The sequence below is a fragment of the Bos indicus genome, chromosome X (assembly GCF_029378745.1).
Source record: "Bos indicus isolate NIAB-ARS_2022 breed Sahiwal x Tharparkar chromosome X, NIAB-ARS_B.indTharparkar_mat_pri_1.0, whole genome shotgun sequence".
NCBI classification, from domain to species: domain Eukaryota; kingdom Metazoa; phylum Chordata; class Mammalia; order Artiodactyla; family Bovidae; genus Bos; species Bos indicus.
The window spans coordinates 86,697,213-86,711,655 of record NC_091789.1 but is presented as its reverse complement, the minus strand read 5'-3'; positions in this window follow the sequence as shown (position 1 = coordinate 86,711,655).

Here is a 14,443-nt window from a genome sequence, read left to right as displayed (position 1 = left end):
AGGGCTCTGAATATAACATTGAGCTCCCCAGTCCTGGTGTCCCACACCAGCAAAATGAGCCTGCAGAATGTCTGGCTTTAAAAACCAGCAAAGCTTAGGTTTGAGAGAAGAGGTCTATAGAAAACAGAGACTCTGCTCTTAAAGGGTACCTGCAATATCTCACATGCTCCAAGTCCTGGTGCAGAGACAGTAATCTGAGCTTAGATCAAACACACTTACTGATCTTGGAGAGCCTCCCAGAGAGGCAGGAGGCAAGTGGGACTACTCTTAGGTACAGAAACACCAGTAGCAGTCGTTTTGGAGAGTGTTCTACAGTGATAATACCAGCACTGTGCTGTGCTGCTCACTCAGTCATGTCCAAGTCTTTGCAACCCCATGAACAATATATTAAATTAAATTAATTAAATTAAATTAAACAATATATTAAAATGATCATATACCATGATTAAGTGGGATTGTCCTGGGGACATGCAACCCCATGAACCCTGCCAGGCTCCTCTGTCTATGGGGATTCTCCAAGCAAGAATACTGGAGTGGGTTGACATGCCCTCCTCCAGGGGATCTTCCCAACCCAGGGATCGAGCCCAGGTCTCCTGCATTGCAAGCAGATTCTTTGCCATCTAAGCCACCAGGGAAGCCCAAGAATACTGGAGTGGGTAGCCTATCCCTTCTCCAGGGAATCTTCCCAACCCAGGAATTGAACCAGGGTCTCCTACATTGCAGGTGGATTCTTTACCAGCTGAGCTACCAGGGAAGCCCAATACCAGCACTAGCAAACATCATTTTGGTATTAGCCTGTCAGTGCTAGGATCTTGCCTGCCCACCAGCAGGCTGGCACCAACTCCAAGACACCAGACCATGCACACAATTGCACAGGGACTTAGACCCAACCTCTCGCAGGCCAACACCAATCCCATCCTTCCTTAGGCCATGTGGCAAACCACACTGGAAGCCTATGTCACATTCCACTGGGGCCAAGGATATTGCAAAAACCAGGGGCTCATAGCCAACCAGGTTGAAGTCCAACACTGTCCACTAGCATGCCCATGATAGTCAGCCCCACAACAAAAGAAAGGCTCATACATCCCATATAGGGGCATTCCTAGAGCATATAACTCTGGTGGCAAGAAGGGAGTGTTCTGCTGGACCTCATAAGACATCTTTGAGATAAGGCCAGTTCTCTGAAATCAGCAAATGTAGTTGACCTACATAATACTTGGACACAAACACACACAAAAATGTTGGCAAAATGAAGAGACAGAAGAATATGTTCCAAATTAAGGAACAAAATAAAACCATAAAAAATGGGGTAAATGAAATAGATGTAAGAAATCTGCTCATAAGGAGACCAAGGTAATGATCATATAAAATGCATATTGAAATCAAGAGAAAATTGCATGAACACAGTAAGAATTTCAAAAAAGAGTTAGAAAATATAAAGAAAAACCAAACATGGCTGAAGAACACAATAACTAAAATTAAAAATACACTAGAAAGAATCAACAATAGATTAAGTGATACAGAGAAACAAATCAGTGAACTGGAAGACAAAGTAGTGGAAATCACCCAAACTAAGCAGAAAAAAATAAAAAGGACAGTTTAAGAGACCTCTTAGACATCATAACACATGCTAACATATACATTATAAAGATTGCAGAAGGAGAAAAGAGAAAGAAGCGGCAGAGACTTATTTGAAGAAATAATAGCCAAATACTTCCTTAACCTATGAAAGAAAACGGACATCCAAGGTCAGGAAGCATAGAGTTCAAAATAAGATGAACTCAAGGTTCATAGCAAAGCATATTATATTTAAAATGGATAAAGATAAAGAGAGGATCTAAGATACAGCAAGACAAAAGCATTTAGTTACATACAAGAACTCTTATAAGACTAGTAGCTTACTTTTTAGGAGAAACTGTGCAGACCTGAAGAGAGTGGCACATAATAGTCAAAATAATGAAAGGAAAAAATTTACAACCAAGAATATTCTACCTGGAAAAGCCATCATTCATATTTGAAAGACAGAAAAAGATTTTTATTAAAAAGTCAGGCATAAATTAGTTCAGCACCACTAAACCAGCTTTATAAGAAATGTTAAAGGGACTACTGTAATCAGAAAAGGTCACAAATAGAAATATGAAAATTATGAAAGGAAAAACTTCACTGGTGAAGGCAAACATACAGTACAGTAGTAAGTAAATCAACCACATATTTAACTAGTAAGAAAGTTAAAAGACAAACGTAGTAAAATTATCTATATCCGTAATGCATAGTTAAGTGATACACAAAACAGAAGATTGTAAAATATGATGTCAAAAACGTTAAACCTGGAGAGGAGGAGTAGAAATGTAGTGTTTTTAGAATGTTTTTGAACTCAAGAGATCATCAACTTAAAATATGTGGCTGAATGGATTTTTTAAAAGACCCATACATATGCTGCCTACAAGAGATTCACTTTTAAGCTATAGACACACACACAGCAAAAGTGAAAAGATGGAAAAATGAATTCCATGCAAATGGAAATAAAAAGAAAGCCAGGATAGCAATACTTGCATCAGACAAAATAGACTTTAAAACAAGCACTTGCAAGAGAAGGATGATAAAAGGACCAATCCAGCAAGAAGATATAACAAATGTAAACATAGAGGCATCCAACATGAGCACCTAAATACATAAAGCAAATATTAACAAACATAAAGGAAGACACTGACAAAATAACAGAAGAGAACTTTAACACCTTGCTTATATCAATGCACATATCAGCCAAATACAAAATTACTAAGAACCACTGGCCTTCAAGAACATATTAGACTAGGTAGACCTAATAGATAAATACATAGAACATTACAACCCAAAGCAGTAGAATACACATTCTTTTTAAGTGCACCTGGAATATCTTCCAGGATAGATAACATGCTAGGCCACAAAGCAAGTCTCAATACATTTGAAGATTGAAATCATATCAAGAATGTTTTATGACCATGAAGATATGAGACTAGAAATCAACTACAGGGGAAAAGAAAAAAACTGCAAGAAACACAAACACACAGAATCTGAACATCATGCTACTCAACAATCAATGGGTCACTGAAGAATGCAAAGAGGAAATTAAAAAATACCTGGAGAAAAGTGAAACTAGAAAAACAATAATCCAAAATCTATAGGACATAGCAGAAGCATGTCCTATAGGGAACATTCCCTAATAGGGAAGTTCAAAGGGATGCAAGTCTACCTCAGGAAACAAGAAAAATCTCAAATAAACAAACTAATATCACACATAAAGTAACAAGAAAAAGAACAAACAAAACGCTAGTAGAAGGAAAAAAAATATGATCAAATAGAAATAAAAGAAATAGAGACTAAAAAACAATAAAAAATGTCAATAAAACAAAGAGCTGATTCTTTGAAAAGAGGAAAGAAATTGATAAACCTTTAGCCAGACTCATGAAGAAAAATAGAAAGAGGGCTCAAATAAATAAAATCATAAATGAAAGAGAAGTGACAACCAAGATGACAGAAATACAAAGTATTATAAGCTATTGTTATGAAGAATTATACATCAATACAATGGGCAACCAGGAAGAAATGGACAAATTCCTGGAAATACACAATCTCCAAGGACTCAAGAATACACAAAATATAAACAGACCAATTAGCAGTAATAAAATTGAATCAATAATAAAAGGAACTCCCAATAAGCTCCAGGACCAGGTGGCTCCACTGATGAATTCCACCAAATATTGCAAGAAGAGTTAATACCTACTCTTCTTAAACTATTCCAAAAAATTGAAGAGGAATTTGAAATCATCCCACAAGGCCAGCATCACCCTGATACCAAAACCAGCCAAAGACACCACAAGAAAAGAAAATTACAGGCCATAATCACCAATGAACAGGCATGCAAAAATCCTTAACAAAATATTACCAAACTGAATTTAACAATATATTAAAATGATCATACACCATGATTAAATGGGATTGTCCTAGAGGTGCAAGGATGGTTCAATATCCACCAATCAATCAATGTGATATACCACATTAACATATTGAAAAATAAAAATTATATTATCACTTCCATAGATGCAAAAAAAGCTTTTCAGAAACTTTAGCATGTATTTGTGATAAAAACTCTCAACAAAGCTGGAACAGAGAGAACTTATCTTAACATAATAAAGGCCAAACATGAGAAACTGAGAACCAGTATCATACTCCAAAGTGAAAACATTTTCTCTAAGTTAGGAACAAGACAAAGATGCCCACTCTTGCTACTTTTATTCATATTCAGCATCATATTAGAAATCCTAGCCACAGCAATCAGAGAAGAAAAAGAAAATAAAGGAATCAAATTTGAAAAGAAGATTTTAAACTGTCACTATTTGCAGATGAGATGATACTATAAAAGAAGCTACCAAAAAAAAAAAAAAAACCTATGTATTAGAACTAGTCAATGTATTCAGTAAAGTTGCAGGATAAGATATTAATATACATAAATCTGTTACATGTGTACACATTAATAATGAACTTTCAGAAAGATAAATTAAGAAAACAATCCCATTACAATTACATCAAAAGAATAAAATACCTAAGAATAAATTTAACCAAAGAAGCAAAGACTTGTACTCTGAAAACTATAAGATTATGGTAAAAGAAATTGAAGATGACACAAATAAATAGAGAGGTACACCATGCTCATGGCATATACTGAGATCAGATTGATTAATATTCTTTGCAGCTGAAGATGGAGAAGCTCTATACAGTCAGCAAAAACAAGACTGGGAGCTGACTGTGGCTCAGATTCAGTTCAGTTCAGTTCAGTCACTCAGTCATGTCTGACTCTTTGCAACCCTGTGGAGTGCAGCACACCAGGCCTCCCTGTCCATCACCAACTCCTGGAGTTTACTCAAACTCATATCCATCGAGTCTGTGATGCCATCCAATCATCTCATCCTCTGTTGTCCCCTTCTCCTTCTGCCCTCAATCTTTCCCAGCATCAGAGTCTTTTCTAATGAGTCAGCTTTTTGTATCAGGTGGCCAAAGTATTGGAGTTTCAGCTTCAGCATCAGTCCTTCCAATGAATATTCAGGACTGATTTCCTTTAGGACTGACTAGTTGGATCTCCTTGCAGTCCAAGGGACTCTCAAGAGTCTTCTCCAACTCAGATTATGAACTCCTTATTGCAAAATTCAGACTTATATTGAAGAACATAGGGAAAAATCGCTAGACCATTCAGGTATGACCTAAATCAAATGAGTCTTGTGACACCATGGACTGTAGCCCACCGGGCTCCTCTGTCAATGGGATTTCCCAGGCAAGAATACTGGAGTGGGTTGCCATTTCCTTCTCCAGAGGATCTCTTGCCAACCCAGAGATTGAACCTGGGTCTCCTGCATTACAGGCAAATTCTTTACCAATTCAGTCACCAGAGAAGCCCCCACAAAAAATGCCAGGCCCCAAATGACTTCACTGATGAATTAACTACCAAAAATTTCAAGAAGAAACAATACCAATTCTATACTATCTCTCTGTAAATAACGAAGAAGAGGGATTATTTCCTGACTCATAACAACTAATAAAATATTTTCTATGAGGTCTGCACTACCTTGATACAAGATTTTCTTAACAAAATGTCAGCAAATTGAATCCAACAATATCTGCAAAAGATAAAACATCATGATGAAGTCAGGATTATCCCGGGAATGCATGGATGGTTTAACATTTGAAATGTAATTCACTACATTAACTAAAAAGGAAAAACATAATCTTAACAAAAGCAGAAAAAGCATTTGACAAAATTCAGTGTCCATTTCTGATGCAAATTGTCAGCAAAGTTGGAAGATAAGGGAACTTCCCTCTGTTTAATGAAAAGCTACTATATAAAAAATAACCTACAGTTAGTATCATACTTATTGCTGAAAGATGAGAAATAGGAAAAGGAATGCCTACTTTTTCTCTTCTATTCAACATTATATTGGACATTCTAGTCAATGCAATCAGATAGGCAAAGAAATAAGAGACATTAAATTGGAAAAGAAGAAGTAAAACTATCCTTATTCACAGACTTAATCACCAAAGTAGAAAATCTGATGGAATTTTCAGAAAATCTCCTCCAATCATTGTGTGTATATTAAGATTGAAGAGTAAAAAGTTTATGTGTAAAAATTGTGTTTCTATATACCAGCAATGAAAAAAATTGATATTCAAAATTAATAAAGCAATATCATTTAAAATAACAGTAAAACACATAAGATAACTAATGCGATAACTAATACAAATTATTTAGGTATGAATCTGACAAAGTTGTGAAAGATTTGAACATTAAAAACTACACAACATTGCTGTGAGAAACTGAAGAAGACCTAGAATAATTGGGGAGGTATATCGTGTTTAAGCAAACAGAAGACTTATTATTAATGTGTCAACTCTCCCTGAATTGATCTATAGATTCAAATGCTATCCCAATGAAAATCCCTGTGGGATCTTTTAGAAATTGACAAATTGATTATAAATTTCAAAGGGAAATGCAAAGGACAGAGAATAGTTAATAACAACTTTGAAAAAGAACATTAGAGGGCTAATATTACCTGATTTCAAGACTTCTTTTAAAGTTACAGTAATATCAAAGTTACACTGTGATATTGGTGCAAAACAGAAAATAGATCAGTGAAACAAAGTATAAAGTTCAAATAAAGACTTATAAGTATATGGATAACTGCTTTTTAACAAAGGCAAATAGACACTTCAGTGTAGATATAATAATCATCTCAATAAATGATGTTAGAACAATTGGATGGATATCTGTATGTGAAAAAAGAACATCCATCCATGCTTTGCACCTATAAAAAGTTAACTCAAAATGGATCAGAGACCTAAATGTAACACTTTTAAATAGAAGGTCATGGACCTAAATATAAAACTTTCAGGAGAAAACAGGAAAAAGTTTGTGAATTTGGGTTAGGTAAAAATTTTCTTAGGCCATCAAAATCACAATCTATAAAAAATAGATAAATTCGGCTTCATAAAAATGAAAAACTTCTGTTCTTCGAAAGACACAGTGAAGAAAATGGGTAGACAACCCATAGAATGAGATAATGCATATGCAAAGCATATATCTAATAAAGGACTTTGGCCACCTCATGCAAAGAGTTGACTCATTGGAAAAGACTCTGATGCTGGGAGGGATTGGGGGCAGGAGGAGAAGGGGACGACAGAGGATGAGATGGCTGGATGGCATCACTGACTCGATGGACATGAGTCTGAGTGAACTCCGGGAGTTGGTGATGGACAGGGAGGCCTGGCGTGCTGAGATTCATGGGGTGGCAAAGAGTCGGACATGACTGAGCAACTGATCTGATCTGATCTGATCCAGAATATATAAAAAACTGTTGAAACTTATTCCTAAGAACACAAACAACCCAATTTAAAATGGGCAAAAGAAATGAACAGACATTTCACCCAGAAAAGATATATAGATGGCCAATAAGTATTAATACATGAAAAGATGCTTAACGTCATCAGTCATTGGGGGAAATGTAAATAAAACTACAATGAGATATACAGTATCAGATTGGCTAAAATTAAAATTCTGACCATACCAAAAGTTGACAAGGATATAGAGGAACTGAAACTCTCATACATTGCTTATGGGAATGTGTATGGTACAGCCATCTTGGAAAACAGTTTGGCAGGTTCTTAAATAGTTAAAAATACATTTTCCATATAATCTAACCATACTATTATTAGGTTTTTACCCATTAGAAATTAAAGCATGTGTCAAAATAAAATGCTTGTACATTAATGTTCATAGAGACTTTATCTGTATTGGTGAAAAACTGGAAATAACTCAAATGTCCCTCAGGTAGGCATGTATGGTTAAACAAACTGTGATATGTCCATACAATAGAACACCATTCGGCATTAAAAAGAAATGAACTATCCCATGTGATTCCTTTTATACAAAATTATAAGACATGCAAACCAATGTATAATGACCAAAATCAGATCAGTTGCCTTGAGACATTGTTGAAGCGGGGGTGGGGGGCGGGGATTTACAAAGGAGCATGAAGAACCTTTGGAGGGTGATAGATATGCTCAATGGTGGTGTATATATATGTCAAATTTTACTAAACTGTATAATTTCAATATGTACAATGTTATTGTATGTCAGTTATATCTCAATGTAGTTATTTAATTAAATGATTCCAGAAAACTTTTTTCAGACACAGGCAAGCTTAATCTAAAATTTATATGGAAAGACAAGGAACCTAGATTAACTAAAGCAGTCTTGAAAAAGAAGAATAGGGCTTCCCTGGTGGTACAATGGATAAGAATCTGCCTGACAATGCAGAGGACAATGCAGGATTCGATCCCTGGGCTAGGAAGATTCCGCAAACTGCAGAGCAGCTCAGCTCACACGCCACAACTACTGAAGCTTGCAAGCTGCAACTACTGAAGCCTAGGTGTCCTAGAGCCTGCACACCACGATGACTGAAGCCCATGTGCCTAGAGCCTGTGCTCTGCAACAACAGAAGCCACCACAATGAGAAGCCCATACACCACAGTAAAGAGTAGCCCCTGCTTACTGCAGCCAGAGAAAAGCTGCACAACAATGAAGACCCAGCACAGCCATAAATAAATTAAAAAAAAATTTTTTAAGAAGAATAAAATGTGAGGAGTCACTCTACCCAATATTAAGGTCTACTGTATAACCACAGTAATCAACAGTGTCATATTGCAAGAAGGATAGACAGATTGATAGAACAGAACAAAGAACCTAGAAATAGAACCACATTGATTTTTAACAAAGGTGCAAGAGCAATTCAATTTAGAAAGTGTACACTTTTCAACAAATGGTACTAAGAACAAATGAACATTCATAGAAAAATGAACCTTTATCTAAACCTTGCACCTTATGCAAAATTAACTCAAGATGGATCACAGACCTAAGCATAAAATGTAGAACTATACAATATTTAGAAAAAAAATAGAGAAACCTTCAGGATTTAGAACTAGTCAGAGTTCTTAACTTTATACTGAAAGCATCATATATTAAAAAATTAATAAATTGGACTTCTGTGCTGTGAAAGACTATGTTAAGAGGATGATAAGACAAGCTACAGACTGGGAAAAAGCCAACCACATACTTGAAAAAAGGACTTGATCTAGAATACACTAAAAAAAAAACAACTCAAAACTTAATAAAAAATTAATTAGAAAATGAGTAAAAGATATCAAGAAGATATACAGATGGCAAACAACTCATGAAAACATGTCAATAACACTAGGTATTAGAGCAATGAAAATTGCTCCATGTTGTGAGCAAAAGATATCAGCATACAACTATCAGAATGGTTAAAATCAGATCAGATCAGATCAGTTGCTCAGTCCTGTCCGACTCTTTGCGACCCCACGAATCTCAGCACGCCAGGCCTCCCTGTCCATCACCAACTCCCGGAGTACACTCAGACTCACGTGCATCTAGTCAGTGATGCCGTCCAGCCATCTCATCCTCTGTCATCCCCTTCTCCTCCTGCCCCCAGTCCCTCCCAGCATCAGACTCTTTTCCAATGAGTCAACTCTTCCCATGAGGTGGCCAAAGTACTGGAGTTTCAGCTTTAGCATCATTCCTTCCAAAGAAATCCCAGGGCTGATCTCCTTCAGAATGGACTGGTGGGATCTCCTTGCAGTCCAAGGGACTCTCAAGAGTCTTCTCCAACACCACAGTTCAAAAGCATCAATTCCTTGGTGCTCAGCCTTCTTCACAATCCAACTCTCACATCCATACATGACCACAGGAAAAACCATAGCCTTGTCTAGATGGACCTTTGTTGGCAAAGTAATGTCTCTGCTTTTGAATATGCTATCTAGGTTGGTCATAACTTTCCTTCCAAGGAGTAAGCGTCTTTTAATTTCATGGCTGCAATCACCATCTGCAGTGATTTTGGAGCCCAGAAAAATAAAGTCTGACACTGTTTCCACTGTTTCCCCATCTATTTCCCATGAAGTGATGGGACCGGATGGCATGATCTTCGTTTTCTGAATGTTGAGTTTTAAGCCAACTTTTTCACTTTCCACTTTCACTTTCAATCAAGAGGCTTTTTAGTTCCTCTTCACTTTCTGCTATAAGGGTGGTGTCATCTGCATATCTGAGGTTATTGATTATTTCTCCTGGCAATCTTGATTCCAGTTTGTGTTTCTTCCAGTCCAGCGTTTCTCATGATGTACTCTGCATATAAGTTAAATAAACAGGGTGACAATATACAGCCTTGACGAACTCCTTTTCCTATTTGGAACCAGTCTGTTGTTCCATGTCCAAATAAAATAGTGACAACACCAAGTACTGGTGAAGATACAAAGAAACTGGATCGTTCATACATTGTTAGTGGGATTGTAAAATGGTACCCCTACTGTGGAAAACAGTTTGAAAGTATCTTCCAAAATTAAACATGTGACTACCATACTACCCAGCAATTGCTCTCCTGGGCAGTTTTTCTCCCAGAGAAATGAAAATTCATATCCAAACCAAAACTTGTACAGGATATGATGACTATAGTTAACAATATTGTATTTGTATATTCAAAAGTTGCTAGAAGAGTAGAATTTAAAAGTTCTCATCACAGAAAAATGTAACTGTATGAGGTGATGGATAGTAACTAAACTTACTGTGGTTACCATTTTCCAGTATATGTATATATCAAATCATTATGTAATACACCTAAAACATGTTATATGTCAATAATATTTCAATTTTAAAAGCCCCTGTATTTATGTTCATACAGAGTCCATAGCAACTTTATTCATAACAGAAAAAATCTAGAAACAACACAGAAAGCCTTCAACAACCCAGAGAGCATTCATGTGAATGATTAAACAAACTGGTAATCCATTGTTGCTGTTGTTCAGTTGCACTGTCCTGTCCGACTCTGTGTGACCCCATAGACTGCAGCACGCTAGGCTTTCCTGTCCTTCACCATCTCCTGGAGTTTGCTCAAACTCATGTCCATCCATTCGGTGATGCCATCCAACCATCTCATCCTCTGTTGTCCCCTTCTCCTTCTGCCTTCAATCTTTCCCAGCATCATAGTCTTTTCTAACAAGTCAGCTCTTCATATAAGGTGGCCAAAGTATTGGAGCTTCACCATCAGCATCAGTCCTTTCAATGAATATTCAAGACTGATTTCCTTTAGGATTGACTGGTAGGATCTCCTTGCAGTCCAAGGAATTCTCAAGAGTCTTTTCCAACACCACAGTTCAAAAGCATCAATTCTTTCGCACTCAGCTTTCTTTATGGTCCAACTCTCACATCCATACATGACTACTAAAGAAACCATAGCTTTGACTATATGGACCTTTGTTGCAAAGTAATGTCTCTGCTTTCTAATATGCTGTCTAGGTTGGTCATAGCTTTTCTTCCAAGGAGCAAGCATCTTTTAATTTCATGGCTGCAGTCATCATCTGCAAAGACTGTGTGTGTGTGTGTATGTGTGTGCGCGCGCACATGCGCACACACACACTTAGTCACTCAGGAGTGTCCAACTCCTTGGGACCCTATGGACTGTAGCCTGCCAGGCTCCTCTGGCCATGGGGATTCTCCAGGCAAGAATACTGGAATGGGTTGCCATTCCCTCCTCCAGGGGATCTTCCCAACCCAGGGATAGAACCCTGGGTCTCCCACATTGCAGGCAGATTCTTTACCATCTGAGCCACCAGGGAAGCAGTGATTTTGGAGCCCAAGAAAATAAAGTCTCTCCCTGTTTCCACTGTTTCCCCCTCTATTTGCCATGAAGTGATGGGACCGGATGCCATGATCTTAGTTTTTTGAATGTTGAGTTTTAAGCCAGCTTTTTCACTTTCCTCTTTCATCTTCATCAAGAGGCTCTTTAGGTCCTCTTTACTTTCTGCCATAAGGGTGATGTCATCTGCATATCTGAGATCATTGATATTTCTCCCAGCAATCTTGATTCCAGCTTGTGCAATCTTGTGAAATCTTGATTCCAGTCCAACATTTTGCATGTTGTACTCTGCATAGAAGTTAAATAAGCAGGGTGACAATATAGACAGAGCCTTGTTGTACTCCTTTCCCAATTTGAAATCAGTCCATTGTTCCATGACCGGTTCTAACTGTTGCTTCTTGACCTGTATACATATTTCTCAGGAGGCAGATAAGGTGATCTGGTATTCCCATCTCTTTAAGAATTTTCCACAGTTTGTTGTGATCCATACAATCAAAGGATTTAGCATAGTCAATGAAGCCAAAGTAGATGTTTTTTCTGGAATTCTCCTGCTTTTTCTATGATCGTACAGAATTTGGCAATTTGATCTCTGGTTCCTCTGCCATTACTAAATCCAGCTTGAATATCTGGAAGTTCTCAGCTCACGTACTGTTGAAGGCTAGCTTGAAGGATTTTGAGCATTACCTGCAAGTATGTGAAATGAGTGCACTGGTGCAGTAGTTTGAATATTTTTTGGCAATACCTTTCTTTGGGATTGGAATGAAAACTGACCTTTTCCAGTCCTGTGGCCACTGCTGAGTTATACAGATTTGCTGGTGTATTGAGTGCAGCACTTTAACAGCATTGTCTTTTAGGATTTGAAATAGCTCAGCTGGAATTCCATCGCCACCACTAGCTTTGTTCATAGTAATGCTTCTTAAGACCCACTTGACTTTACACTCCAGGATGTCTCACTCCAGATGAGTGATCACACCATCATGTTTATCAGGGGCATTAAGATCTTTTTTGTATAGTTCTTCTGTGTATTCTTGCCACCTCTTAATATCTTCTGCTTCTGTTAGGTCCATTCCATTTCTGTCCTTTATTGTGCCCATCTTTGCATGGAATGTTCCCTTGGTATCTCTAACTTTCTTGAAGAGATCTCTAGTCTGTTCCATTCTATTGTTTCCCTCTATTTCTTTGCATTGATCACTTAGGAAGGCTTTCTTATCTCTCCTTACTATTCTTCAGAATTCTGCATTAAGATGGGTATATCTTTCCTTTTCTCCTTGCCTTTTGCTTCTCTTCTTTTCTCAGCTCTTTGTAAGGCCTCCTCAGACAACCATTTTGACTTTTTGCATTTATTTTTCTTGGCGATGGTTTTGATCACCACCTCTTGGACAAGGTTATGAACCTCCATCCATAATTCTTCAGGTACTCTATCAGATTTAATCCCTTGAATCTATTTGTCACTTCCACTTATAATCATAAGGGATTGGATTTAGGTCATACCTGAATGATCTAGTGGTTTTCCCTGCTTTCTTCAATTTAAGTCTGAATTTTGCAGTAAGGAGTTCATGATCTGAGCCACAGTCAGCTCCTGGTCTTGTTTTTGCTGATGTATAGAGTTTTTCCATCTTCAGCTGCAAAGAATATAATCAATCTAATTTCAGTATTGACCATCTGGTGATGTCCATGTGTAGAGTCATCTCTTGTGTTGTTGGAAGAGGATGTTTGCTATGACCAGTGCGTTCTCTTGGCAAAACTCTGTTAGCCTTTGCCCTGCTTCATTTTGTACTCCAAAGCTAAACTTGCCTGTACTCCAGGGATCTCTTGACTTCCTCCTTTTGCATTGCAGTCTCCTTTGATGAAAAGGGCATCTCTTTTTGGTGATAGTTCTAGAAGGCCTTGTAGGTCTTTATAGAACCGTTTACCTTCAGCTTCTTCAGCATTAGTGGTTGGGGCATAGAGTTGGATTACTATGATGTTGAATGGTTGGCACTGGAAGTGAACAGAGATCATTTGGTCATTTTTGAGATTACACCCAAGTACTGCATTTCAGACTCTTTTGTTGACTGTGAGGGCTACTTGATTTCCCACAGTAGTAGATATAATGGTCTTCTGAATTAAACTGAATGTGGGTTTGATCCCTGGATCAGGAAGATCCCCTGGTGAAGGCAATGGCAACCCACTCGAATATTCTTGCTTGGGAAATCCCATGGATAGAGGAATTTGGCAGGTTACAGTCCATGGTGTCTCAAAGAGTCAGAAATGACTAGAGTATGGACACAGCAGCCACAGCAGAATTAAATTTGCACATTCCCATCTGTTTTAATTCACTGATTCCTAAAATCTCAGTGTCACTCTTACCATCTCCTATTTGACCACTTCCAATATACCTTGATTCATGGACCTAACATTCTAGGTTCCTATACAATATTGTTCTTACAGCATCAGACTTTACTTTCACCACCAAACACATCCACAGCTGACCATTGTTTCTGATTTGGCTCAGACTCTTCATTCCTCCTGGAACTATTTCTCCGCTCTTCTCTGGTAGCATAGTGGGCACCTACTGACCTCAGGAGTTCATCTTTCAGTGTCATATCTTTTTGCCTTTTCATACTGTTCATGGCAATCCATACCATGAAACACTACTCAGCAATAAAAAGGAATGAACTATTGATACACACAATGACTTGGATAAATCTCAGGGTGATTATTCTGAATGAAAA